This window comes from Aedes albopictus, chromosome 2 (assembly GCF_035046485.1).
Source record: "Aedes albopictus strain Foshan chromosome 2, AalbF5, whole genome shotgun sequence".
Classification (NCBI taxonomy): domain Eukaryota; kingdom Metazoa; phylum Arthropoda; class Insecta; order Diptera; family Culicidae; genus Aedes; species Aedes albopictus.
The window spans coordinates 406810871-406837708 of NC_085137.1; the positions used below are offsets into that span (position 1 = coordinate 406810871).

General features: G+C 40.8%; 1 protein-coding gene across 5 annotated transcripts in view; it reads left to right on the forward strand.

Annotated features, from left to right (window-relative positions):
* LOC109409609 (phosphatidylinositol 3-kinase regulatory subunit alpha) overlaps nucleotides 1-26838 on the forward strand; it is a 146467-nt gene that overhangs the window by 2617 nt on the left and 117012 nt on the right. For 2 of the 5 annotated variants that reach the window (XM_062853383.1, XM_062853386.1), the window contains exons 1-2: nucleotides 24523-24670; nucleotides 25742-26815. The gene's annotated coding sequence lies outside the window, so the exon portion shown is untranslated. Of the gene's footprint in view, nucleotides 1-7916; nucleotides 8525-24522; nucleotides 24671-25741; nucleotides 26816-26838 lie in introns of those variants that run through there. The other 3 variants (XM_062853381.1, XM_062853382.1, XM_062853384.1) reach the window with 3 other exon arrangements.

Genomic DNA, 26838 nt, shown 5'->3' on the forward strand with positions numbered 1-26838 from the left:
CCATCTCTCTCGTTTGTCGGGTGAAGATTACCGCGTCCAGTTTCTGTTGTGTCTTTTGCTGTCGCAGTAACATGTTTATTACTGAGATACGTGGGTTTAAATATACCATACATTGTATGGTACATGAATGGTTTCAAACAATAAAATGTACCGTAAATAAATTGTTTTTAATTGTAATTTCACTACTGGTTTCACATTTAATCAAATGTTTTTGGAATGGTTTTCTTTTGTTATGCTGTATTGTTTTACATTACATAAACCATATATTGTTATATTATCTTCTTAATGGCATCTTAGGCTTACTAGATTTATTAGAATGCGCTTTGGGAATTCTCCAGAGTATTTTGGATAATCCTTCATATATAGGATCGCCCACGTCTAAGTCTGAGTAGTCTCTGATTGCATTAACAGTTGAAGCTTAGGCTCTCTTTGCCCCACCAGCCAGATAACCGGGTTTTGCAAACTAAGCATTATTTGTGGCAACACTTTGAGCGGCATGATGGAACTATGCCGAGCGCGCTAAGTGTTATTAGACCACTAATGTAGTTGCATGAAGTGGGTGACGAGGTACATAAGTATCATTACAGCGTGCTTAACCGTTATTGCAATATTGAGAAAACTGTCGAGTTCGATTCAAATATAAGTTAGGTTAAAAATCGAACCCGCAGACGAACCTATATTAGAAGTCATTTCAGTGTTCAGTCCAGTCCATATGTTAAAGATAAAGTTTGTCAACCGCATTTGATTCGATTGTGGTCGAAGGCAAGTTCACATGAGAGAAGTGGAGAAAACTCCCCTAAATGCAAATACAGAAAGAATAGTGTTGAACGCATCCACTGATTTACGGTAATCTGACCTGCATCTTTCCGGGGTGGCCTACATTCGTATTTCTCTCATCGCACTCTACACACCTAGCCCGCCATATCTCTTGGATCCCTGCTTGGACCTGCAGTTCTCAGGACATCTGGTTTACCACTGATTTAAACATGTTATTGACTTTAAATTGATGTTTATACTTATTCACTTTTTTCTCTTTCCTTTCCTTTGCATCAAAAAAGTCATCAACATCAACAAAACAAAGCACGGAAAAAATCTTAAACTGAATAAATAATTAAAAATTCACGGAAAAATAATGTTTCGGATAAGTGAATTGCTCAACCGTAAGAAAAAGAGTACAATATATTGTTACATAAAAATCCAATGTAAATGTATAGTATAGCGAACCATTTCATTACAATACACTTTATTGTAGCTGGTACACTGTATGGTGCAGGAATGGTTTTCACCAAACACCCTATGGTTAGTTTTTATCCGGGCAGTTATTAGACCGGGCTGAGTTCCCTTTTGTTGAGACCTTATAGTTGGATTTTCTTGGGGTTTATCGTGACGACCCTTAAATATTGGCTCCTATGGAGAAGTGCATTCTAGTTAGATTTGATTTGACTAACTGTATATTTGTTCAGTTACATTTCTACAGAGTCGAAGCGGTAGAATTTCTTGTTGCTCAGCGAATGATGGACGTGTAAAACAAGGTTGAAGTGTAAACCGAAAGGTGGCCATTTTAATGGCCATCTTTGCAATTTAATGATCTTATTCTTAAGAAAGTTTGAATAAGGGCAATGTTTAACCTTGATTAAGTTAAAGATATGACAAAGCCACGCCTCAATTTTTCAAGAACACAAATCTGAAGAATTTGTATTGTCGATATACACTGAAGTTTTTTTTTACGCGGTTTTTTTTTACGCGGTTTTTTTTTACGCGGTTTTTTTTACGCGGTCCGTCCTAAAAAAAAACCGCGTTATTTCAAGACCCGTCGTAAAAAAAAACCGCGTTATTTCAAAAACCGTCGTAAAAAAAATCCGCGTTTTTTCAAAAACACGCGTAAAATAGTCAGCACCACATCTAACGTGACCTGACTTTTTTTACGACGTTTTTTGAAATAACGCGGTTTTTTTTTACGACGGGTCTTGAAATAACGCGGTTTTTTTTTACGACGGGTCTTGAAATAACGCGGTTTTTTTTTACGCGGTTTTTTTTTACGCGGGACCATTACCGTCGTAAAAAAAAACTTCAGTGTACATCGTGTGGCAGGCACGAAGATACGCTATAACCAAGTAAATCAAGGAAATTTCCATTATGAAAAGTTCCTGGGCTTACCGGGAATCGAACCGTCAGCATGATCATGCTAAATAACCACACCTTAACAGTTGTGGTTGTAGGGACCCTTACTACTACGTTCAACAAAGCGTAGTTTTTAAGCATAAACTTCTTAAGAAATAACAATGAAAAGTGAGTTTTGGAAATAATCTGTTGATTGGATTCTTTCAACATTAAAAAATTAGAAATTTTGGATAATATTCATTACTGAATCCCGAAACAAAATGGTTTTGGTTTTACACATATTTTGTAATCTCCATAGAATATAGAAACACACAAAGTAAACTATACGAATAGTTTGGATAATTAATTTATCGAAAGCTGCTATTGTTACTAAATTTACAAAATTGGACTGTATGATAAATATTTGATAAACTCGCATGAAGAATTTACAAGTAAAACTTCGAAGACGAATCAGCCTCAGGCTAAAAGTCTAAATAATAAAGATAGAAAATAATGCTGAAAAAACAAGGATGACTTAACTGGCTTTACGAAATCGATGAAGTTCAACGAAATCGCACGAGTTCAACTTTGCAAAATGATCAGTTCAGTATAGCTTATTTTGTTTAAAATTGAAATGTATTAGGGCCTATAGACACAGAACAAAAAATCTACAACTGAAACTCTGCAATATTTCAGCAGAAAATTCCATTCGTTTTTTCGAGTTTATTACGAAAATGATTTCTGGAAAGCACCATCTCGAGAAATCGAAAACTTTTCGAAGTCATAAGGTCGTTCCATTGAAATTTCGCCACCTTTTCTTCACAAAAAATCGTGATATCTACTGTTATTCATTTTTAAAAACTTTTGACTTTTGGAGAAGTTGTAACTTTTTTTTTAATCTGTATTAACGAGATTTTTAGCCCTAGGCTAGTTCATCTCGGGACCCACGCTTTACTTCCCTTTTTAATTGTTCAAAGCTATACAGATTGCCATTCACGAAATTCGCAACTAAATTCAAACAAATCCGCGAATATCGCGACCAAATTTGAAGGATCCGCGAAATCCGCGTCGTGGCACATAAATCTTTGTGTTGACAGTTTTCACGTCAACAGTTTGAAGCTGCCGTGTGCATAAACAAATCAAATTTGCGTTTTTCTTCAGAATGGCGACTAAAAGAGAAGAAAAGGATATTGCTACACTTACTCAAATCAATAGTATTGTGACGGGTAAAGTCATTGCGGGAAATAGCCGGAATCGGCAGAAAAACACATTCAACGGTACAGAAAATTGTGACCAAGTGGAAGTATGAAGGTACCAATGGAAAAACCGTAGCGATAGAGGTCGAAAACAGATCCTGACGGCTGGTGATGAGCCGACTAATCGTGCGAATAATATGAAATAATCTTAGAACAAGCATTCTGAAATTGGCTGCTGACGATATCGGCATGCCTGCTAGTACGGATCTGAGAGAACGACTTGCCCAGAAGAAGCAATTGCGACTCGAGTTTGCCAAAGAGTATGATTCCAAACCAAAACAAAATCTGGGACAAAGTTCTTTTCAGCGATCAGACGAAATTCAATCTGTTTTAGTCTGATGGAATACAGATGGTGTGGAGGGAACCAAACTCAGCGCCAGGCATTTGTGCCCTACGGTCGAATACGGAAAAAGGAAAGTGTTCTATCCAATAAAATCGAATAAAGCTAATTGGAAGAACACGCTGCGATATAGGCATACTCCTATGAACGGAATGTGAATTCCGAGAAAGCTACCGATCGATAGAACTTGTGATGAAAACAGAACAATACATAGGCAGTCGGTGGTATAGGTGGTATGAACTACCAACCAAGCCGATCTGTTTAAAAGCACAGGTCGCACGGCAGAAGTTTCACGCATTCGATGTATTCGTTCAATACATGGCCTACTTGCCTGATTACACGTTCTGTAAATTTTCACACTTGTTCGCAACCTAGCAAATACTATCATATCTATCATTAGGGCCCATATAGCCGAGGCGGTAAACGCACGGGTATTCAGCATGACCATGCTGAGGGTGACGGGTTCAATTCCCGGTCGGTCCAGGATCTTTTCGTAAAGGAAATTTCCTTGACTTCCTTGGGCATAGAGTATCTTCGTGCCTGCCACACGATATACGCATGCAAAATGGTCATTGGCAGAGGAAGCTCTCAGTTAATAACTGTGGAAGTGCTCATATAACACTAAGCTGAGAAGCAGGCTTTGTCCCAATGAGGACGTTACGCCAAGAAGAGAGAGAGAGATCTATCATTTCATTATCCACTTTGGTCTCTATTCCCTTACACTCTTGAGTAGAAAAAGACCGATATAGCCATAAAATGATAAAGTTATAAATAGAATACGGTCGATGAATCAGAATAAGAACACGGAGGAGGCAGCGTGATGATGCGGGATTCAATGGACCCTGCACAATGGAGTTCATCGACACCACTACGAACAAAATGGGATATTTGAGCATACTCAAAGGTAATCTGCAGCCCTACGTGCAAAAACCTAATCAACCACGTGATTATCTCTTCAAACAGGACTATGATCCTAAGCACACTTCGTATGTCGTATGAGAATGATTGCTTTATAACGTCCTAAAACAGCTGAAAACACCCCCTCGGGTGTCAGGCTAGATCCCTATTGAACATTTGTGGTGGGAAATGAAACACCGGTTGAATAACAATAATCAAAAAATAGCAAAGAACAAACAAGAGCTCAAAATGGTGATTCAGGAGATCTGGAGCAGAATTTCTTCAACGGTGACCAGCAGTTTGGTGAAATCGATGCTTGGTGGTTGATGCTAAAGGTGGTCATACCAGAGGCGTCGCGTGCCTCCTTTAGCCACATGTGCACTTGCAGATTTTTCTCAAATTACGTATAACCAGCAGCGTCTCGAACCAATTAGCACATCCCCATTTAAAAGTATATGATTCATGATCATCCGTGCCATTCATAAGTATTTTTTTAAAGAATGTTTATGTTGAGAATAATAAACATATTTGTTTGTACAGTTAACTTTTTGAGTTATTTTTGTGTGCATCGATAGAAGAAATTATATTTGATCACCAACCGTTCAACATTTAACTGTGCTTTTTTAAAGAAAAATGTCCATTAAATGGGATTTTCTAAAAGAAATTTTCTAAAAATACCTACACGAGAATTCCATGTTATTTTTTATTCAAATTGTCAATCTTAATCGATCACAGAGACTACCTACTTTTTTTTTAGAAAATACTTTATTATACAATGTTTAGTTTCGAAATTTCAAATAAGCGTATTTCTATCTATATCGTGAGTTTAGAGTAGAAGCAGTCATTCACGATTCTGCATTGACAAAATATGTAACTAGCCACGAAATTTAAATTCCTGGCTCCCTAGCTTACCACCACATACTGGGAGAGCGAAACATTTTAGCGCGAGAGAGCAGTACAAAACATTGGGGCTGTCCATAAACCACGTGGTCATTTTTTTGGGACTTTTCAACACCCCCCCCCCCCCCCCCCCGCGTGGTCATTCGTCCATACAAAAATTTTTATTTGTCCATACAAAATAGTCATCGGCCGAACCCCCCCCTCATGACCACGTGGTTTATGGACAGCCCCATTGAGCGAAACGCCATTCACTGTCTGTAATGCCATGCGAAAAAGCATCAAGTGCACCAAAGCGGGGACACGCGTTGGATGCGTTTGTATTTGAAATTTCTCTCAGGCGGCAACTAATACTTTGAAACCGCTACGCAAATACGATACGCACCAAAGCGTTTCCAGCCGAGGTTTCCGTGTTGCTGCTTGGCAGCCAAGCAAAAGCATACAGTGCGCAGCAGACGAGTGCGTCTTTGCCTACCTATAGGCAACACGCACAGTCACAGCCGTTGCTCAAGAACTGTGATCGCTTTTCCAATAAGATACTTCCTCTTTCAGGGCGTGCAAGACCGAGATTCCCGCGTTACTCTTGCGCGAGGCTTTTCGCTCGTAACGTATGGTGTGCGCGCGATGTTGTGGATGGTAAAGATCAGGGGAAGCTGAAACGAATCGCTCCAAACTATTCCGTTTGATTCATGTGGGTGCCAAATATATGTTTTACGAAATTTAAATTTCAGCTACATGTGTAATGCACATGTTGCACATGCGGACGCGACGCCTCTGGGTCATACAAAATAGTAAATCGATACGTTTTGGTATTTTGAACTTGGTTTGCTCAAGTTTTTAAAAGAAAATTAGAACTGTAGGGGAGACTGGGTAGACTTGTTTCCTTTTTTAACTTGCCTGCAACTTTAGGGAGTGCCGGAGTCCGTGGCGCAGCCCGAGTAGCACACATGTTGTACTTAACCCTTAAAGGCGCACGACAATAAAAACTGATTTAAAAAATAAATTAATAATTAATAATAAAAGTTAAGGTCAATTATTTTGGAGCGTTTTTAGGTATGTTGTTTTAAAACAACATTGCGCTTTTAAGGGTTAAGTTGATGTCACTCTTATATAACCAAATTTACTCATATAAGAATTACATAAACGAATGTAGAAGATGCGTGTTACTCGGGAGTAGTCACACATCCACTTCATAAGTGGATGGTCATTAGCCTGGTACACGGTTTATATGGGAAAATACAAAAAATGGAAAAACTCAAGTTCCTGTATACTTTTTGAGTTCCACTTTGGTCCCATATCAACTGTGCAAAATTTCAGATCGATCTTAAAAACTATATTTTAGCGCCCGCCATTCTTAGTTTTTCATACGATTTACTATGGGGAAATTTTACTCCCGCAAAGAAAAATCGCTAGGAGTCACCCTTAGATCCCTAAAAATAAGTCGACGAATGATTTCTGTAGAATACTTTACTAGGAATCAGACCTCTGAAGACAGCAAATCGATGCGACGTTCGTGGAAAAAGTTATAAGGCCTCACCCGATCGATAAAATAACGTGATTTTATTATTTATTGTTATTCCTTACATGTTAAACAGCGTTTGCATGCCATTCAGTTTTCAGTCAATAACTTTTTCCACATGCCTCAGATCGCTTTGCGGTCTTCGGAGGGTTGGTTCCTCGTAAAATTTCCAACAGAAATCATTCATCGATTTATTTTTAGGGGTTAAGGGGCAACCTGTGGCGATTTTTCTTTGAAAATGTGATTTTCCCCATACTAAATCGTATGAAAACTTAAAATGGCTGGCGCTAAAATATAGTCTCTCCGATCGATCTGAAATTTTGCACAGTTGATATGGGACCAAAAAGGAACTCAAAAAGTGTACAGGAGTGAAATGTCTTTTTGTGTCCCACGCTAATGGTCATGGGTTCGATTCCAGCCCCGACACTTGCAATTTTTCGCAAAATTTTATAACTTTGTGATGTTTTATTTATTTTATCATTTGTAACGTACTAGTATTGTTTCGTAACACAGCGCTGAAGTGGATTCAAAGTGTGTTTTTATACTATCTGGAGTAATGTTTGAGGATCAAATTGAAGCAACGGTTCGGTGTGCAAAACAATAGGAGAAGCTTCCCAATTAATATATTAGTATGAGATTACGAAAAAATTAGAAGAAAGTTGTTTCAATCAAAATGTAATCAAGCAATTGTTAGAAAAAATAATTTCGAATATTATTCATTTCGTTACGAATCTCCTCTGCCTATCAATTGTTACGCTAGAGTGTTGTGCTTCCATACACACGAACGTTGTTATACCACCATCAGAACAGAGAGTGTTGGAGCGACATTCGAAACGCTTCACGGCAAAAATCGCGAATCAAAAAGGAGTTTTTTTCCTCTCTCCATTCGTCGTCGTCGTCGTCGTAGGTTCAGAGGTATATCGGCATCGGCATCTCCCACAGTCAGTGGCGGTCGGTGGATTGTGCGGTCCGGAGGAAGTGTGAAAGAGGGTAGTTGAGTGGATAAAAGGGTGAAGTGCTCGGAGTGGTGGTGGCAGGAAGTAGTGAAGAAGAAATTTGGTGGGAGTAGTGAAGAGAAAGAGTGAGACAGTGGGAGGACGAAGAGGAGACCGCAGCAGCAGCAGCAGCAGTTTGGCCGTCGTATGAAGACGGGTTTTGGCCGCGCCGTGGTGGTGGTTGTCTTCAAGCAGCTTCACACCGAAACTGCTGGACTCTCCTGTTCATGTCGGCTCGGCCAGTAGACGGTGGCTTTCGTGCCGCGGACGGCTGATTTTTTTCGGGTTTTTTTTCGCTGTCTCTTGGTGGTGGTTGGTGCCTACTATACTGACTGACTGACTGCCAAAAACCAGTAGCTACAAGCAACGGCAACAGCAGCAGCAGCATCAGCAACAGTAGCCACCAGAGACTGTGTTGGATCGCGGATTTGACATCGAACGATCACTGGCTCAATTACAATGTATGGATATGATCGGCTGAAGGAGTAGCTGTGGCAGGAAAAGTGCAGTATGCAAACTGGTAAGTTATCTTTTTATGAATTTATGAAGTCATAATATGATATATTTATGTGCTTGAATTTAACGTGTTACCAAAACTTCAGTATTCCTGTATCATCGACTAATAGTTATGAATTTTTTAAGGACAACTTTTCCAAAGAATGATCCACAAATCTCAGGTACCTAGAATGGGTATTTGTCTAGTTTAGCGTATATTAGGAAGCCCGCAAAAATTTGAAAAATTGATTTAATGTAGGATAGAATATTACAGTAGGTTTTGAAAATAGTAATATGACAAGTCATAGGAGATATCAAACCATTAGTCCTGTTCAATGATGGAGGATGAGCTTGCTTGAAATTGCTCCATCCTGCTCTTACTAATTTGTTGACAAATGGGTAAGAGCAGGACTGATCAACTTCGAGCAAGTTCAAACTGCTTCATTATGAACAGGACTATTCTTTCAACGAACGTTAAGAAGTACCGAAGTGGAGAAGCAATAGGTTCAGCTTCCGAAATATATAGAATTCTTCATCCACGAACACAAATTTCGTTTTTATCAATCACGTACAGTGTCAGACAAAGCAAGACCACCTGTCCTATTTCATACAAAATGGCCAAGTTTGACGATATGGTACTCGGTTTCTAGTAAACCGATTTGGCTGAAATTTTGGCAGCCGACATGAATTTACGGGAATTTTGATTTGTATTAAATTGATTGAGTTCTGTTGACTACTTTTAAAGTTATAGATATACGGTGCAACGAAACAATAACACCATATTTTTATGATGGGTATTTGTGGTCAATTCAATAAAAATGTCCCCCATGTCATCCTTAATTTTAGTACAAGTATATCAATCATCAAGCACCACTCACCAGATACTCTCATATATCCTTTGATAATGGCATTCTGAAAGTGGTCCTATTATTTTGTAGTTTTGTATATCTGTAACTTTTGATGTTGTGAGCAGAACTCAATAAATTAAATACAAATCAAAATTCACGTAACTCCATGGCAACTATCAAAATTTCAGCCAAATCGGTTCACTAGAAACCGAGCATCACATCGTCAAACTTGGCAATTTGAATGAAAGACGGCTGGTGCTCTTATTTTTATTGTCCGGCACTTTATGAACTTTGGTGGCTTTTCCTATTTGCCATTAGGGTAATTGTTCCCTTCGTTGTGGTAGTACCTAATGTTGCGGTAGTGGCGTTTGAGCACTTTTTCGACTGAAATGTTACCAAAAGGCATTTTTAATAGATGTATTATGCTTAAATTATGAGATTGCACTTTTTGTGTGCTTAAGATTTGCCCAAAAATCTATTTAAAAAAACAAATTTCCTTAATATTTCTGCTGCAGTGTTCCTATTGTTGCGGTAGTGTTCCTAATGTTGCGGTATCCCATATGATTTCAATGGGATACCGCAACATTAGGAACCGAAATTAAATTTTACCTCCATAATAGGAACAGTGTGCCTATTGTTGTGGTATGCGATTTTTGATCGAAAACAGAGAGAAACGATAGTCTTCACATTTTTCCGGGCAAATTTGGATAGGAAACTACCTACTAACGTTTTGAAACCCTTCATTAGATAAAAAGAACATATTTTTTTAAATTAATTTACCTTATTACCACAACGATCGGCACACTTACCCTATTGTACTCAAAGTCAGACCAGACGCTCTAAAATCTACGGAAATAAAAAAAAATACAATTCTCAAACGCATACAATAATATGATACCCGAACACCATCAGCGTTGTCTTTCGTAATAAAACTCAATCCTGGAACGAAAGCATGACGTGTGTTGGTTGTTCGGTAGATGGCGGTTTAGAGAAGAATTGAATATTTGTAGATTCTTAGGCGTTTTGGTCGCACAACGCATGGACAAATGTGGTCTTTGGACCTATGCAATTGACAATTTGGAATGGAAAAAGCCACTAAAGTTCAAAATCTGTGAGTTGAGTTCACTGCCGATGGACGCATAAATGTCCCACGTGCAAAAACAGACAATCGAGAAAATCGCGTCCAAAGTTCGAAAAAAGTAAATTGTCTCAACTATGAAGTATAAGTGCTGAATAGTGTTCTAACATCAACCAATTTTTAATTTGAACACTTTTTTTTTTTTGTTTTAGAGCGATTTTATAGTTCCATAGGATTTCCAATGAAACGTGACGCTTGTGCGTCCACTTTTAAGAATGTTACAAATCGGCCATGCATTTTTTCAACAATTTTCGGAACAAACTACCTATTTTTATTTCCCCAAATGATAGTACCCCACGATACATGGTCATGGGCTGCAAAATCTCAATATTGCCAAAAATGCACATGGGACAATTATGCTTCCACCGGCAGTTCAGTACTTGATATAAAAAGGTTTAGGGGCACAAGGTCGAAAAAAAGAACGCCAGTAGGATTTGAAATTGATTGAACATTGAAAATGTTCCCGAGTTTGGCGTTTAGTTCCTCTCATTTTTACACTCTGACCTTTTTTCACAGATTTACTAAATCGATTCAAAATTTTGAATTTCGACACATAATAAGCTATTGAATGCGAGTCTCACCTATGATGCATTAGGAAATTTCTGTTTTAGAAGTTCTGAGTATTCGTAATATTACAAACCCCATTTTTCTACACGGATAAAAGTGCTAAAGTGCTCTGCTACAAAGTTCTCTTCTTCTTCTTTATGGCTCTACGTCCCCACTGGGACTTGGCTTGCCTTGCTTCAACTTGATGTTCTTTGAGCACTTCCACATTTATTAATTGAAGGGCTTTCTTTGCCTGCCATTGCATGAATTTGTATATTGATACACTATGCCCAGGAAGTCGAAAAAATTTTCCCGACTGGAACGGGAATCGAACCCGTCGTCTCCGGATTGGAAATCCATAGCTTTAACCACTAGGCTAACTAGAGACCCATATTTCTGTAGTCGTTCTTGGTAAATCCATAAATGCCGCCCGAAAATCAATGAGATTCCTTCAGAAATTAGATCCTTGAACAGAATTCTCAGAGTTTCTGCATGATCTACAAAACTATAACTGAACTGGGGTGAATTAAAAAAAAGTGTAGGTAGACGAATTTGTATTTGTGTTGATATTTGCGTTAGAAATACCCCTGGTTCGCCTTCAAACACCTTGGGATAAAATCCCTAAAAAAAATCCCTCAAAACCCCCTGGAACAATCATGAAACCCCTGGGACGTCACTTAAATCACCTGGAACGCCCCTGGAACCCCTTGAAAGCCTCTGGAATACATTTAAAAAAATCTGTAACGCCCTGTTCCATCATGAAATCTTTTGGGAACTCCTAAAGCCCTTTGAAACCTGCTGTAACACCCCTGCAATGAGATTTGATGTGCACGTGCTCTTGTCTCAGCACAGCCGCATTGCAAGTGAGCTCCCAGGAGCACTGTGCAGTTTGAGCCTGAAAGTTGTGCTCAGTTTTCTCATGTGTCGTCTCATGTGCTTCGTCTCATGCACTAGTTTGATTGGAAAATTTCATGACAAAAACTTTAAAAACGAACGAGAATTGAATCCCCAACCTTTCCATTGATAGTCTTTAGTTGTATCGTATAGAGCAACCAGACACCTGAGTTGTATACGGAAAAAAAGTTGTTGAGGTTATTCGTTACCAAGAAGTTGTTTTTCGCCTTGAATACCTACAGAGTTTCCAGCGCAACACACTGCCATTTTGATGAGCTAGGAGACTATTTGGTGGGAGATTCGCTGTCACATTTATGTACACATGATAAATGGGAAACTGCCTGAAACCCTTGGAACGGCCCAGAACCCTTGGAAAACCCTTGGAACGTCTCTGAAATCTCATGAAACACCTTATGGAAAACTCATACGCAACTGAAAACCCTTGAAACGCCCATGAAACTCCCTGGAAAACCCTTGGAACGCTATTTAAACGCCTTGAAAAGACCTTGGTACGTTTCTGAAATCGCTTGAAACATCTTATTAAACTCCCTGAAACCCCTTGAAAACTCCTAATGCGTTCCTGAATTCCCTTGAAACATCACATTAAACTCATTAAAACCCCTGGAGAATAAAACAAATCCTATCGGGTTTCTCGGGATCACAATATCGGGTTGCCTGTAACGCCCCTGAAACCCTTTGAAACACCCCTGGAACGTCCATGAAACTCTTTGAAACCCCTGGAACACCACTGAAACTGTTGGAACGGCCCTGAGCTGTTTGAAAACTTCTGGAACGTCTCTGAAATCCCGTGGAACACCCCTGAAACCCCTTGAAAAACGTACACTTGTGAAACCCCTTGAAACGCTCATGAAACTCCTTGAAACACTCCCGAAACCCCTTCAAAACTCCTGGTACACTCCTGAAACCCCTTGAAACATCCCCGTAAAACTCATTCATTAAACGTTCATTAAATTCACTAAAGCCCCTGGAACGCCACTGAAATCCCGTACAACACCTCGGAACGTTCCAGTTTGATGTAGTACTTAAGTAGTACAGATCTTGCGTTACTTAACATAGGCAACCGCCCAACCTTCATGGTATCTGCTAGAGAGGAAGTGTTAGACATAACGCTTTGCTCTAGCAGAATTAGTCACGAGCTGACCAATCGGCATGTGTCAGATAAAGAATCTTTATCTGACCATCGCTACATCTTTTTTGAACATTTAAATGTTACTTCGCAAACATTGCGTTTCAGGAATCCCCGGTCAACAAACTGGGATCTTTTTACTGATTTGGTTGCGGTCAAATTTCATGGATACTCACCATCCATTGACACTCCAAGTGATTTAGATGATGCCATTGATACTACAACGACCTTCGTCATGGAAGCTTTTGAAGAAGCATGCCCTCTACGGTCTGTGAAGATCACCCTTGGTGGAACTCTGATCTGGCGAAACTCAGGAAACAATGTAGAAAGAGTTTGAACAGACGACGTTCGGCTGGTTCGGAGGCTTTCAGGTTGGCTCGCAAGGCCTACGAGAAAGCTCTCCGGTCTGCTGAACGATCCGGCTGGAAAAACCAGAAAAACCTTTGTACAAATGTTTCCAGTTTGAGTAAAGTCAGTCGGTTAAACAAAATCCTTACGAAATCTAAGGATTTCCGAGTGAACGAACTTCGTTTGCCGAATGGCGATCTGGCTTCCTCTGATGAGGAAGTTCTGGAATGCTTATTCAGCGCACACTTCACTGGATGTGTGGATATTATATTTGTTTATTTGTTTATTTATTCAACCTTGTCTTCAGTGAAACACTGTACAAACTGTACTTAAAACTAAATAATATGCAACAAAGAACTACAAATACGCGCATACAATACTTTCAACGACGACGATATATCTTCGGATGAACCTGATGTCTTTTCTTGTAGTTATGATTCCCTGGCCTCGGCTCGGAGCATTGTAACTATAGAATCGATTGAGTGGATACTTAATAGCTTTGCACCTTTCAAATCTCCTGGAGCAGATGGGATTTATCGTATTTTGCTTCAGAAGGAATTTGATTATTTCAAACATGTTTTGAAAAAATACTTGTTTGCAGTTTTGCTACAGGGTATATTCCCAAATCCTGGCGGGATATTACCGTGAGGTCGCCATTCACCGCTCATGCCCCATTCGCCGCTCATTTTGGGTTAATCATACAAAAATGGTCAAATGTTAGTAAAGTATAGTAACAAAAGTGAATGTAACATGCTGCCACATTAAAAAACTTTCATTTCACCATGTTTTTATATGGGTATACCTGAAATCACGTTCTCAAAAAATATTTCTCACACTGCGCTGCAGGACAACATGGGAACTGTTCAGGGCAAACAGCGGAAGAAATATCCAACAGGAAAAACCCGTTTAAGATTCCATTTTGACAAAACAGGTTGAACTGAACGTCATGAATCATCAATACTTTGGTAAATAAAAGTTATTTGGCTTTTATAAATAAATAGTTTCTGCGATTCCATGAAAAAATAATCCAGTGAGCGGTGAATGGATCCATTATGAGCGGTGAATGGATACATGAGCGGTAATAGGAGCCAAGAGATAACACATTTGAATTTTTGTTTTTTCGGTTGTAAACATATTTTACAATCGTTTTATATTTTTTCTATAATCACAACATAATTGTTGAGCTGTTAACGTAAATTAAAGTGCAATATTCGCAAACGTCGATTTTTAATGTCATATACTTTACGAAAATGCCGTTAAATGAGCGGTGAATGGCGACCTCACGGTACCAACTATTAAGTCTATGATATTACTGTGAAGTTCATTCCGAAAGTGGGGCGTGCGTCGTATGAAGAAGCAAAGAGTTTCAGACCTATTAGTTTGATCTCTTTTCTTCTGAAATGCTTAGAACGCATTGTGGATCATGCGTTCACATCCGTGACGTTCATCTGGCCAACGTGCCTCTTCATGTGAACCAACATGCCTACCAATCTGGTAAGTCCACTGTGACTCTTTTACACAAGGTTGTTTACGTTATCGAGAAAGCATTCGCTCAAAAGCAATCTTGTTTGGGTGTTTTCTTAGATATCGAAGGTGCCTTTGACAACGTGCCTTTCAATGATATATAGGAAGCCGCACGGGATCATGGTATATGGCGTGTCATGATTAACAAAAGTGCAGATAAGTTTTGATAGGAAAAAGATACATATCTAAATTTTTGATGTGTTGTTTAAAAATGTCCCCGCTTTCGATTGACGCAAACATTTTGAAAATCGGCGGTTGCCAACATGGTGAAAAAACAGTTTTGGTATAAAAATCCAAGATGGCGGCCAAAATCAATATGGCCGACCCAACTTTTTATAACTGTAAATAGTAGCTCTATCTTTCCTCTTTTCAACAACATTTTGTTATGAGGTGGTTTTTAGAGAAACTTTTGTATTAGCCAACAATTGATCAAAATCGAGGGGTCCGCAAAAATGGTTGTGACTCTAACTGACGGGGGGTTCATCAAATTGATAAACCAAATGCATTTTTCTTACTTTTTTGGGGGTGACTTTCAGAGAATCGCTACCTTAACGTGAAGATATGACGAAGCCGCAGCTCGAATTTTCAAGAGCAAAAATCTGATGAACAGAATGTCAGTTTGCGCAGAAAAGTTGATCGATTGGTCACTACCAGCGGGTAACCAATCGATCAACTTTTCAGTACAAACCGACTTTCGGTTCTTCAGATTTGTGCTCATGAAAATTCGAGCTGTGGCTTCGTCATATCTTCACCTTAAACATGTTTGAAGACATGGTGTAAATAGTGGGACGGTCTCAGCGAGAGTTACCCTAATAAGGATAGTGAATCATGTACCGATTTTGTTTTAAAATAAACATCAAAGCGGTTCATTAAACAGCGTAAACCACTGCGTAAAATATTTTCCAGCGTAAACGTTGCGATCTCCAATGCAATTTTATGAAACATTCCCAAAAGCAGAAAATCATGGCTTACGCAGCTATTTACGTTGTTTAATGAATCCACTTATTGACAACATAGATACAATTTAGACGAAAAATCATCTAGCTTATAGATTCTATAAGCTAGGAAGTAATATGAAACGAGCTCACCAAACGATGCCGATCCATTGCAACATAAGGAGACCGTCCATACTAACAGAGTGCTCCTTCTGCCAGCCTACTCCAACTGCTGGTTTTAGTAGTTTCGGATGGATTTGCACTTTGGTTTTCAAGTTTAGGCATACCCCTAAAATGTCCAGCCTACTTTAGTGAATGAAACTACAATTCCTTAATACAGTTTTCAAAAATGATTTGTTTAATTCTACTCAAATCACTTAAACCTACCACAGGCTAAGCGTTCGCTCGGGAGCGCTAAGCGAATTTTGTAAGCGGCGGCGGTGCACCTCTTTTTTCGCTAAAACCTTTACCGGCTGAGCGGCTTCTCACATATGGAACAACAAGCAGTGGCGCGGGGGACTGGGGTCTGGGGCACCAGCGGAAATAAGGCGATTTTTCTCCTAAGCAACAAAAATTGTAAATGGTTTTGGACCGACCGACCGACCGACCGACGAGCAGAAACGACGACTTCGACGATGGACGGTCGGTCAGCGAGCTAGCTAGCTAGCTAGCTAGCTAGATGATGATGATGGAAGCGGCCGCAGCAATAGAGCCAGCAGGAGGAGAGCAATTCGATGAAGATTCGCACACACCGGCGCGGCGGCAGCCCAGCGTTACTAGGTGGCACAGCACGAGTGTGCTGTGTATAGTTGTATACCTCTCTAGTTTGGTATAGTTTTTCGATGCCGCTGCTCGAGCACTCGCGGTGCTCGGTGCCGGAGTCGGAGGCTATACAATTGCAGCAGCACACATGCACTGTGTGTACATATATTCGGCTGCTCTGACTCGGTACGAACGTTTGCTATAATAATATGTAATCCACCAGAAGTTGCTGCTGCTGCTGTTGGTCACTGTGGGTCAGAAATCGTCAAATCGCGACTGAGCTCACGACTATTTTCAAACAACTTAAATAAATGAGTAAAATTTTTATTTCCTTCGTAGCAACAAGGGCGGTCATGCTGCAGCACGGGACCCGGCAGAATGTGCAGCACAGCAGACCCTCCGGAAGAAGCGGAATGCGAACAAATTGAACTGCTGTACTGTTCACAAGGAACAAGGAACTTCTAGCAAAAGCTCGACACATCTCGCAAAGGATTCGTGCCGTGAGCCGAAATGTGTAGGGATAAGGACGATAGCATCTTGACGGACGAACGTGAGGTGATCGAAAGATGGAAGCAGTACTACGACGAACACCTAAATGGTGTGTGAGGTGCAGACATGAAGGATCAAAGCAGTGGTAGAAGTAAATACGTCAGTTACAACAGGGACCAAAAACGAGCCAACTCTCACTTGAAGAGGAGTTCAAGAAGCTACCCAGCTTCCAGCAGGAAGGGGCATTTGTCTACAACTACAAGAAAGGTTGCGAACTTCCGAGCGATCAAAATTCTGAATGCCGCCTAGGCGCTAAGTGCTACCCCAGATCATCATCTGTCGGCTTTCAACCAAAGTAAACGAGTTTGTGGGAAGTTATCAAGCCAGTTTCGTTGAAGGCCGCTCGACAATGGACCAGATCTTCATCGTGTGGCAAACCTCCAAAATGCCGCGAATTCCAGGTTCCAACGCACCACCTGTTCATCGACTTCAAGGCGGCGTACGGTAGTATCCACCGCAGAGAGCTATGGAAAATCGTGGATGAGACCGGCTTCTCCGGGAAGCTCACTAGATTGATCAAGCGACGATGGACAGTTTAGGAAACTGCGTAAAGGTTTCAGGAGATCTGTCTAGCTCGTGCTAATCTCTCCGGGGATTCATTTTTCGACTTCAACTTTTCAACTTCAACTTTTGTCACGTAATTTCGTCTCGCGATCCACAGTGTGCTCTACTGTGGCTGTTTCTGACGACTGTGACGAGGGGTGCACTGTGTGCGCTGCTCGCGAGATGCAAAGGGGGAATCTACCCATAGGCAGCTGGCACAAGTGCTGCGGCTGGCTGAAGGAAGGAGTTGCAAGAAGGGGACACTCGGTTGACGATGGCAAGAGGGAGCGAGCGGAGGACACCACACAGTGTATAATAGTTGGAGGATGATCGCTGCTGCTGCTGCTGCTGCCGTTCGGCGGTGACGATGTTTGGGATAAATGACGAACTTTAATGTGTATGGATGATGATTATGACGATGACGACGATATGAAGATGGTCACCAAAGCGGACGAAAGGGATTGACGACGTGGGGGTGGTGGCCAAAATCATGACTTTTTGGTTTGGAAGGTTTTCGAGGTGTATGAAAGGAGGTGAGTTCCGGGCAAAAGGGGAATGGAGAGGTGCGAGGCGAACGGCGAGACGAGGAAAATGTAAATTGGAAATCAAAGAAGAACACGAAAAACTGGTACACGGGTGTGAATGAGAAAGTTGCGCTCGGAGGATTCGGTGAGAGCGATAGAGAGAGATAGGAGGCCAGTAGAGAATCAGGTGGAGCAGAAACGAGAGAGACCTGTGAGTATCGATCTCTTTTCGACAGCTGGCTTTCGAAATGATGTGTGTGCGGTGGAGGAATAATCGACCGACCGACCGTCCAACCAAAACGATGATCGAAGCGAGTGCTGAGGGGAGTGATGATGGAACGATTTGTGTTTCGGGAAGATTTTTTTTTGTGGTCGGAAAATTCAATGATTAATGTTAATTAAAGCTCATTAAAATGAATTTATATCAGGAAGAGATGGATGTTGCGTTTGAACATAGAAGAGGAATAAAAAAATCAAATTCGGGAATCGTGAAACTTCTTAAGGCCTCATTACACATGGACAAATACTTGCCATTGCAGATCGATATCAGCCAAGAGTTGTCATGATTGAAAGTATCGAGACTTGGAATCAATCCCATGATCATCCGTTTATGAAGCGAATGTGCAGCTAACTACGCCACGGGCCCCAGGCTGATAACAATTGCGAGATACTGTTTCTGCAGAAATTCTACAGAGTTTCTGGGATAGACATTTACTTCGTCATGTGCGCTAATTCCCGTCATATCAGATAGAAAATAGCCAATTACACAGCGCAACATTTTTTTGTCTCAAGAGCAAACTTATGTGTCTCCGAAGGATTTTGGGCCGCTGAATCCGAATCCGGGCTCAGATTTGCTCTAACACGTCACAATTTTGAGCTATACCTTAATTTATAGCGCAAAATATGCGATTTTGGGCTTTTTTGACAGCAAGCCATTAAGCAAGGAAATATTTTTTTTAAGCAATCAAAAGGTTAAATGGTCAATTCCAGACCAACAATTGAAAAGGCCACATCAACATTGCGTAAACAAACACGTTTCTGTCGACTTGAGGCCTTCTGAGATCCACCCACGCATCTCACCACCACTATCAGAAAGCTTGTTGTTTGCGCTTTCTGTTAGTGGTGGTGAGGTGTGTGGGTGGAGTTCAAAAGGCCTCAAGTCGATAGAAACATGTTTGTTTACAAAATGTTGTTGAGGCCTTTTCAATTGTTGGTCTTGAATTAACATCTAAATTAACGACACATGCAAAATATTTCGTTTACCCTAATCAAATTTGATAGATTTTAGCATTTTAAGTTAGTATGAAAACTTGCATGCAACTTTTGGAGGGTGACTTGTATGGGAAATATCGTACCTAACATAATTGACCAATTAACCTTTTGATTGCTTAAAAAAATATTTCCTTGCATAAGGACTTGCTGTCAAAAAAGCCCAAAATCGCATATTTTGCCCTATAAATTGAGGTATAGCTCAAAATTGTGACGTGTTAGAGCAAATCTGAGCCCGGATTCGGATTCAGCGGCCCAAAATCCTTCGGAGACACAAAAGTTTGCTCTTGAGACAGACAAAAAGTATTTTTTTGTTACGCTGTGTTATTAACTATGTTCCAACTTAACTTTACCAATGACTTATTAGATGGAATTTAAAAGATGTAGACTATCTATAACCAGCCCCTATAGCACTGGAAATCGAATAATTACGCAAAATTTTACGTTTAAATTTCACTTTACTTACGACTTCACATTTTTTTTTTCGTTTTGCGTTTGTCAAACGCAATAGCACCAAGGCAGCAGCTAGCCGAATTGTTCTTCATCACCATACAATTTTTACTTCGCCAGATGCATTTGTTGAACTGTCCATCAATTCACAACCAACAAAAGCTCTGTGGCATTTCAAAGTTGAATTTCACTGCTCCAGAATGCAGCAAAAGTTGCCCAGTTATTGAACTAAATTGCTTTTTCCCGTCGGTATATTGTAAACAAATAGTTATCTTCTTCCTTGGAATGATGCGGGCAAATGTGTGCGTGGATTTTCTGCATACGAAACATTGTGTTAACCCTAAAAGGGTTTCATGGCCTCAGTCTCGTCACCTCACTGAGTGTGTTCCATCAAAGACGAGCTCTGGAAGGCGCCTGGGGTCCAATGGACCCCAGGTATCCCTTTTAGGGTTAAACAACCACCACAGAGAAAGATTTCTTCGTTGCACTGTGACGGCGTATCATGAACTGCTGGGCAAAAATTACCCGGATTATTTTGGTTGTTTTTCTAAAGCTACATCTCTCAATATCAACAGCTTTCTGCTTTATGTTGATCACAGCAACCGGAAAATGTAAATGTAGTGACAACTACTTTTCTATCCATTCTTACACACTCAATCCTGAATTGCCTGTTCAGCACTTTTTTGACGAAAATAGAACAGCAGAACTATTTCGGAAGCTTCGGTAATCGATTTTACTGAGGCTCAGTACACCAACTGTCAAAACATGGTGCAAAAGGTAAACAATGCAGTATAGCTGTATACGGCTGTTCTATTTTCGTCAAAAATTTACCGAACACGGTATTCCAAATTAAGTGTGTATGGTTTCTGCACGAATTTATGCTGGCCTGCTCACTCTCTCAGAATATTTGACGTTTAAGCGAAGTGGCACTGCTAAGACGTCAAAATTTTCTGTAAGAGTAAGCAGGCCAGCATAAATTCGTGCAGAAGTCCATTCCAACCGTTACTGAATAAAGACGTTATTAAAACCACAACCTTCTCATTCAAAGCAAGGAATAGCCTGCAAGGAACTTTCCAACGTCGAGTTCTCGCTAACCGTTTGTAGTACCGGAGAAGACTTGGTTTGCTGAAGTTCAGGAGTGATACAAGCATACAGAATCATTTGTTGGAGTTCCACAAACTTTTGCGAGGACTGAAGATGACTGGCGCCAAAATTAAAAAAAAAAATGATGCTATCACTCAACTTCTGATCGGAACAATACGACGGTCTATGCACGGCGTTGGAAACAATGACATTTGAGAAGGATTTTGCCAAGAATCGTTTGCTGGAAGAAGAAGCGAAGCGTTTTGTGAAAAATGATTGTCTCGGCGAAGAACCTGGCTCGGAATCTGCGTTTGCTGGAAAGAGGTTTTCGTTCAAGTGCTACAACTGTGGAAGAGTCGGGCACAAGCGCTCGGAATGCAAAGCGAAGATAACGAATGCTTGCGGAATGCCACTTGAGTATTCAAAGTTTAACGAAACACGATAAGAATGAGCAAATGTAAACTGTGTTACTGATCGAGCTAACGATATTGCCTTCATTGCGCCCTGCAAACCAGAGCTAGCTGTAGAAGTTACGGAGAAGACCAACGACTCTTTTCAGTGGTTTCTGGACTCAGGAGCATCTGACCATGTGGTGAAAGAAAGAAGCTTTTTCGAAGAACTACACCGTAGTTCTCCGAAGATAACAATCGCTGTTGCAAAAAGTGGCCAATAGTCATTCGCCAAGTATGCTGGAACTATTCGGACCTGTGTAGAAGTAGATGGAAGGAAGATTTCCTCAGCATGGCCATCGGTAGGAATCAAACAAAAACCGTGCGAAGTGTGTCTGATTGGAAAACAAGCTCGTCAACCATTTGGAAGTGGTGTGAAGGACAACGATCGTCAAGGATACTGGGTATAGATAGAAGAGTAAACATAGATCCGCGGACACCGCTGACTAAAATATTTCAAGCGTGTAAGTAGTAATTTTCAAGAGTGTGACGGTTGAATATGACGTCATGCGCTCCATTGATGTTGTCCAAATCGTGACGTCATGCTCGTTTGGATACAGATTTTGACAGTTCGTTTGGATACAGATTTTGACAGTTCGTTTGGATACAACGGATTCATCATCACGGATCTATGTTTACTCTACTATCTATACTGGGGAGCTGGTACGTAGCGACGTTAGTGGACCCTACACGCCAAGAGATTCTTCGTTACGTTTATCGATAAATTCAGTCATTTGACCGTGGTGTATTTACTGAAAAGCAAGGACGGAATGTTGGAATGTTTTCAAGAATACAATGCGAAGATTACAGCTCTTTTGGCGTGAAGATAGCGAGGATACGATGGGACAATGGTGGTGAATATACGATTTGCCGTGGACAAGGAATTTCCATAGAATTCAAAGCTCCGTATACCCCCAGCAAAATGGAATTGCGGAACGTATGAACAGGACCCTACTGGACAAAGCCCGCTCGATGAAGTTTGACGCTGGATTACCAAAAAGTTTATGGGGAGAAGCCGTCTTGACTGCAGCCTATTTGTCAAATCATAATCCATCAAACCCCGTATGAAGTATGGTACAACAGGTAGCCGGACAAAGATAACCTGAGAGTGAGAATATTTGGTGTAAACGTACCGATGCATTGCAGAGGAAAGTTGAATTCCAGATCCGAGAAGAACTGTATGGTAGGATATGCGTCCAATGGCTACAGAATATGGGATCCGCGGAGAAGGAAAGTTTTTGTGAACCGAGATGTTATCATCCATGAGAGCAGTAGGAAATTAATAACAGGCTCAACCTATGTTGACGATGGTTTGGAAGAATTTTTTGAACTAGAGAAGGACATGGAATAGCAGCCTGCAAACCAAACAACAACGAGCAAGCCGATAAAACTCAAACTCGAAATGAAAACCGAACCGAAGTTGATGAACCGGTTGGAAATTCTGGTGATGTCATTGAGGATGCTAGTGAAGGCCCGAGACATACAAAAACTCATGTAATGGATGTAACATTCAGCGACCACCCCGTAACGAAACGTATTGCAAACTCACCCGTCTGGCTGAATGATTATCACGTGTCATATAGCAGTGTGGAAACATCGACGGCCTATGCCTTAAATGCCCAAGCTTTTGTAGGAGATATTCCTAGTAGTATTGCCAAATTGAAGAAGAGGGACGATTGGAAGCGATGGAAACGCAGCAATCGAAAGTGAACTACACTGCCTATAATCGCATAATTGTCCCATATGAATAGGAAACCCAGCAAAGATGGGACTGATATGCGATCATGGGCAGTACAGAGCTTAAAAAAAAACAACGTGGAAACTAGAACCCAGGCCTGAAGGAAAGAACATCGTGGAAAGCAAATGGGTATTCCGTGCTAAACGTGACGATGATGGAAATATTCAGCGATATAAAGCACGTCTCTTTGCCAAAGGATACTCACAGAAGAAGAATTACGATTACACCGAAACCTATGCTCCAGTGGCTTGGAATGCGACGTTCCGAATCATGCTGAGTATTGCGAACCATTTCAAGTACATCATACACCAAATGGACGCGAAAATAGCGTTTTTGAATGGAAATTTGAAGGACGAAATTTATTTAAACCAGCCAGGTGGATTCGAAAAAGGAAATCGAACTTAGGTATGCCGCCTACAGACATCGCTTTATGGACTCAAGCAGGCGTTACGAAGCTGGAATGATGCTGAGTTTGAGATTCAAACGCACAAATTATGATTGCTGCACAAACAAACAGACGAAATTTGCGAAATTTCCCTCGACCACGCTTTTAACAATCATTTTAAATCTTCATAGTAGTGGCGCTCACAACCAGAGGCGTGCGCATCGTTTTTCTTTGCGTTTGACGTTTCACACTAGCGCTTTCTTTTCACGATATTGCACAACACAGTGTTTCGTGAAACATTTCCACCAGGTGATGGTAGTGTAAACTGGGCGATGAATTTTAACAAAAAATGTCCTAGGTGTTACGTCTGTTTATCTGTGATTGCTGTTGGTACTGGAAACGAAATGGAGATGTCATTGTAAATTTATTGCTGTAAGTGGATGACATTTTGCTGATGACAAACAATATCGAAGAAGTCTAACGAATCAAAACACAACTTTCGGAAAATTTTGAAATGACTGATATGGGTGAAATTAAGCAATTTCTTGGAAGAAGTTGAACGAGATATCAATCAGGGTCGATTGAAACCCAGATAACCGAAATACATTGATGGTACACCCTAAATATTTTTGTAAGGTAAACAGCAAATTTTACTGGTTTTTGCCATGCTGAATGCGTTCAGCAACACATAGCTGAATTGCAGCACATTTTTCTCCAGCAATTTATGCTGATAGGGCATCAAGTTGTGCTGGAACCCAGCAAACTATTGCTGAAAGTTCAGCAACTGCTGGTTTTTGCTTTCATCATCACTGACCGATTCGTAGTTATTCCGGATTTCTTGCAGAATTTTGTCTTTTTGGGAATCTAATATCTACAGCCGTTACAAAAGTTGTATTACTATCAATCCCAAGTTTGTATATAATCAACCATCGTCTGTGGTCCCTTGAAAATCTACGAACCGTTCCAAGTGAGACATTCGATATCACGCAAATTATCCTAGAGATAAGAACTTCAGCTTTCAGTTTTGCACTATTTTAAGGTGAAGCTCCCTAGAGATCATAACAAACATGTAATTCTTCTTTTGCGCCACCCTCCCAACCACCCACTCGAACCAAACAAACTAAGCAGCGCACAGTGTGGTATATCTTGTCCAAAAAAAGGTAACAAAATCTCTGCCAAACTAAACGTGATAAATTAGTAATTAGTAGTTTTACATGTTAGAACTTTTAAATACTCCGTTTTGGTTTCGTAGGCTCACTGGCGCAACTAGCTCCCAAAAATATTCTCAAACATTTATAAATACTTCTTGTTGTCCAGCATTGAACACACTTATCGCACTGTGCGCCGTTATATTTACGTTTTTGACAATTCTTTCCTTTGTTCTCGTGCGCTTCTATCTAGTCGTTCTACCGTGATACGGGGTGATATTAATAAATTCCAAAACCGATGCATAAACAGCAAACAAACTGCTCTGTAGCACTTTGACATCTTTGGCGTGAATGTTGAATCAGTTTTCTAAAACTACATGAAATAATAAATGATGAAGAAATTGATTTTTCTTCGAAAACTCTGACAGCGATCAAATAAATCACAGGCTGCGCTGAACAACACCACTCGGTTTTACGGTACGCTCTTGAGTTGTTTTTTTACCGCGAACGAAATTATTTCGGTTTTTGGACAAAAAAGTGGATAATACGCGAATTTCCGGCGACAAATAGTGCATTAAATGAAAAAGGAGACAGTTTCCTCCATATCATTAAATTTTGACGGTGCTGGTGAGTTTAAAAGTGAATTTATTCATCATTTGAAAAAAAAAATGTGCAACGCGCTCGCCAATGAAAAAAGTGTTCTGAGTGCTACATTTTGGCACGAATTTGAAGAATAGTGGCGACTATTGTGAAGTACTCCAACTCCATGGATAGGAAATTTAATAAGCTACCTCAAGTAGTTATTTAAGTACATTTCAGGCAGGTAAGTCAACTTTATTTGAAGGATTTATTCATCAACCTCCGCATCCGTCGTTAGTTTGGGCTAGGGGAAGGAGGAGGAAGGGAGCTAGTGAGTGCCATACTGCCGGCCATCTTTGATCTCTAGCAACCTCGTCCTTAAGTGATCAAGCATGTTCACTGATCCGTTTCGATGATCAATGGGCACTGTTAGTTTTTGACAAATCCATTCAAACTGACATGGAGCTTCTGAAGTACTTGAAATATCCTGATTATTTATACTGAATTGGTGAGTTCGTTCTATGTTATCTCATACTTATCATCAATATCGGAAGCAACCAATAAGAATCATTTACTCGTATACTTCTTCCTGATATGGTCCAAACATAAAAGACCATACCATCAATTAGAAATACGCAATAAACAGCCACAGCTTGCCAGCACATCGAGCGACCCCTCGTCGGACCTGCTCTGTGCGCCCCATCTCACGCACACAACTGCGCAGATAATCAATGAATTTCATTCGCACACCAGTCCATGGTTTCACGGTATTGGTGCCATCGCTATCCCAGCCCATGCAACGGAACGGGACGGCATACTCCCTTATTGATGTGCTCCCTCTCGCTCCAACCCATTCAGGTGATTCGACGACGACGACGACGACGGACCATGAATGATGATGATCGCGAAAGGGGCTGCCTGATGGTCTCTCGCTCGGTCCACTCCACACTTGGATCTCTTTTTCCTGTGTTGCTCGAACGCAGCAGAAGACGATGCGGGAACGACAGCGACGACGGTGGACCTTCCTTTTGTCTTCCTTTTCGTCGTCGAGCAGCAGCAGCAGTAGCAGTAGCAAGTCCTTCTTCGGAGTCCCGGTGCAGTCGTGTAGTAGTCGTCGTCGCCGTCGTAGGGAACACTTTGGAACAAGTCGCGCTCTGGGTCGTTGGGTTTCCATAGTTAGGAGAAAGTGAAGAAAGTGAGCCCCAAAGTAGCCCCCCGTTAGTGTGGTGTGACGTGAACGACGAGACCCATCGCAGCATTACTACCAGTGAGGTGAACCTAACCTAGAAATTCGCTATGAAGAAAACCATCATCAGCTGAAGCAAATATGGCGAGTCGAGTTTATTGGAAAAAGTGATGTGGAATTGCGAGAAGATTTTTTTTTTCGCTGCCCCACTCAACGACAGATTCGACGAGAAGCAGCACACGAAAAGTGGATTGACGGGTGAGGAGAAGAGGTGAGAAGTGTTGTGCGGGGCTC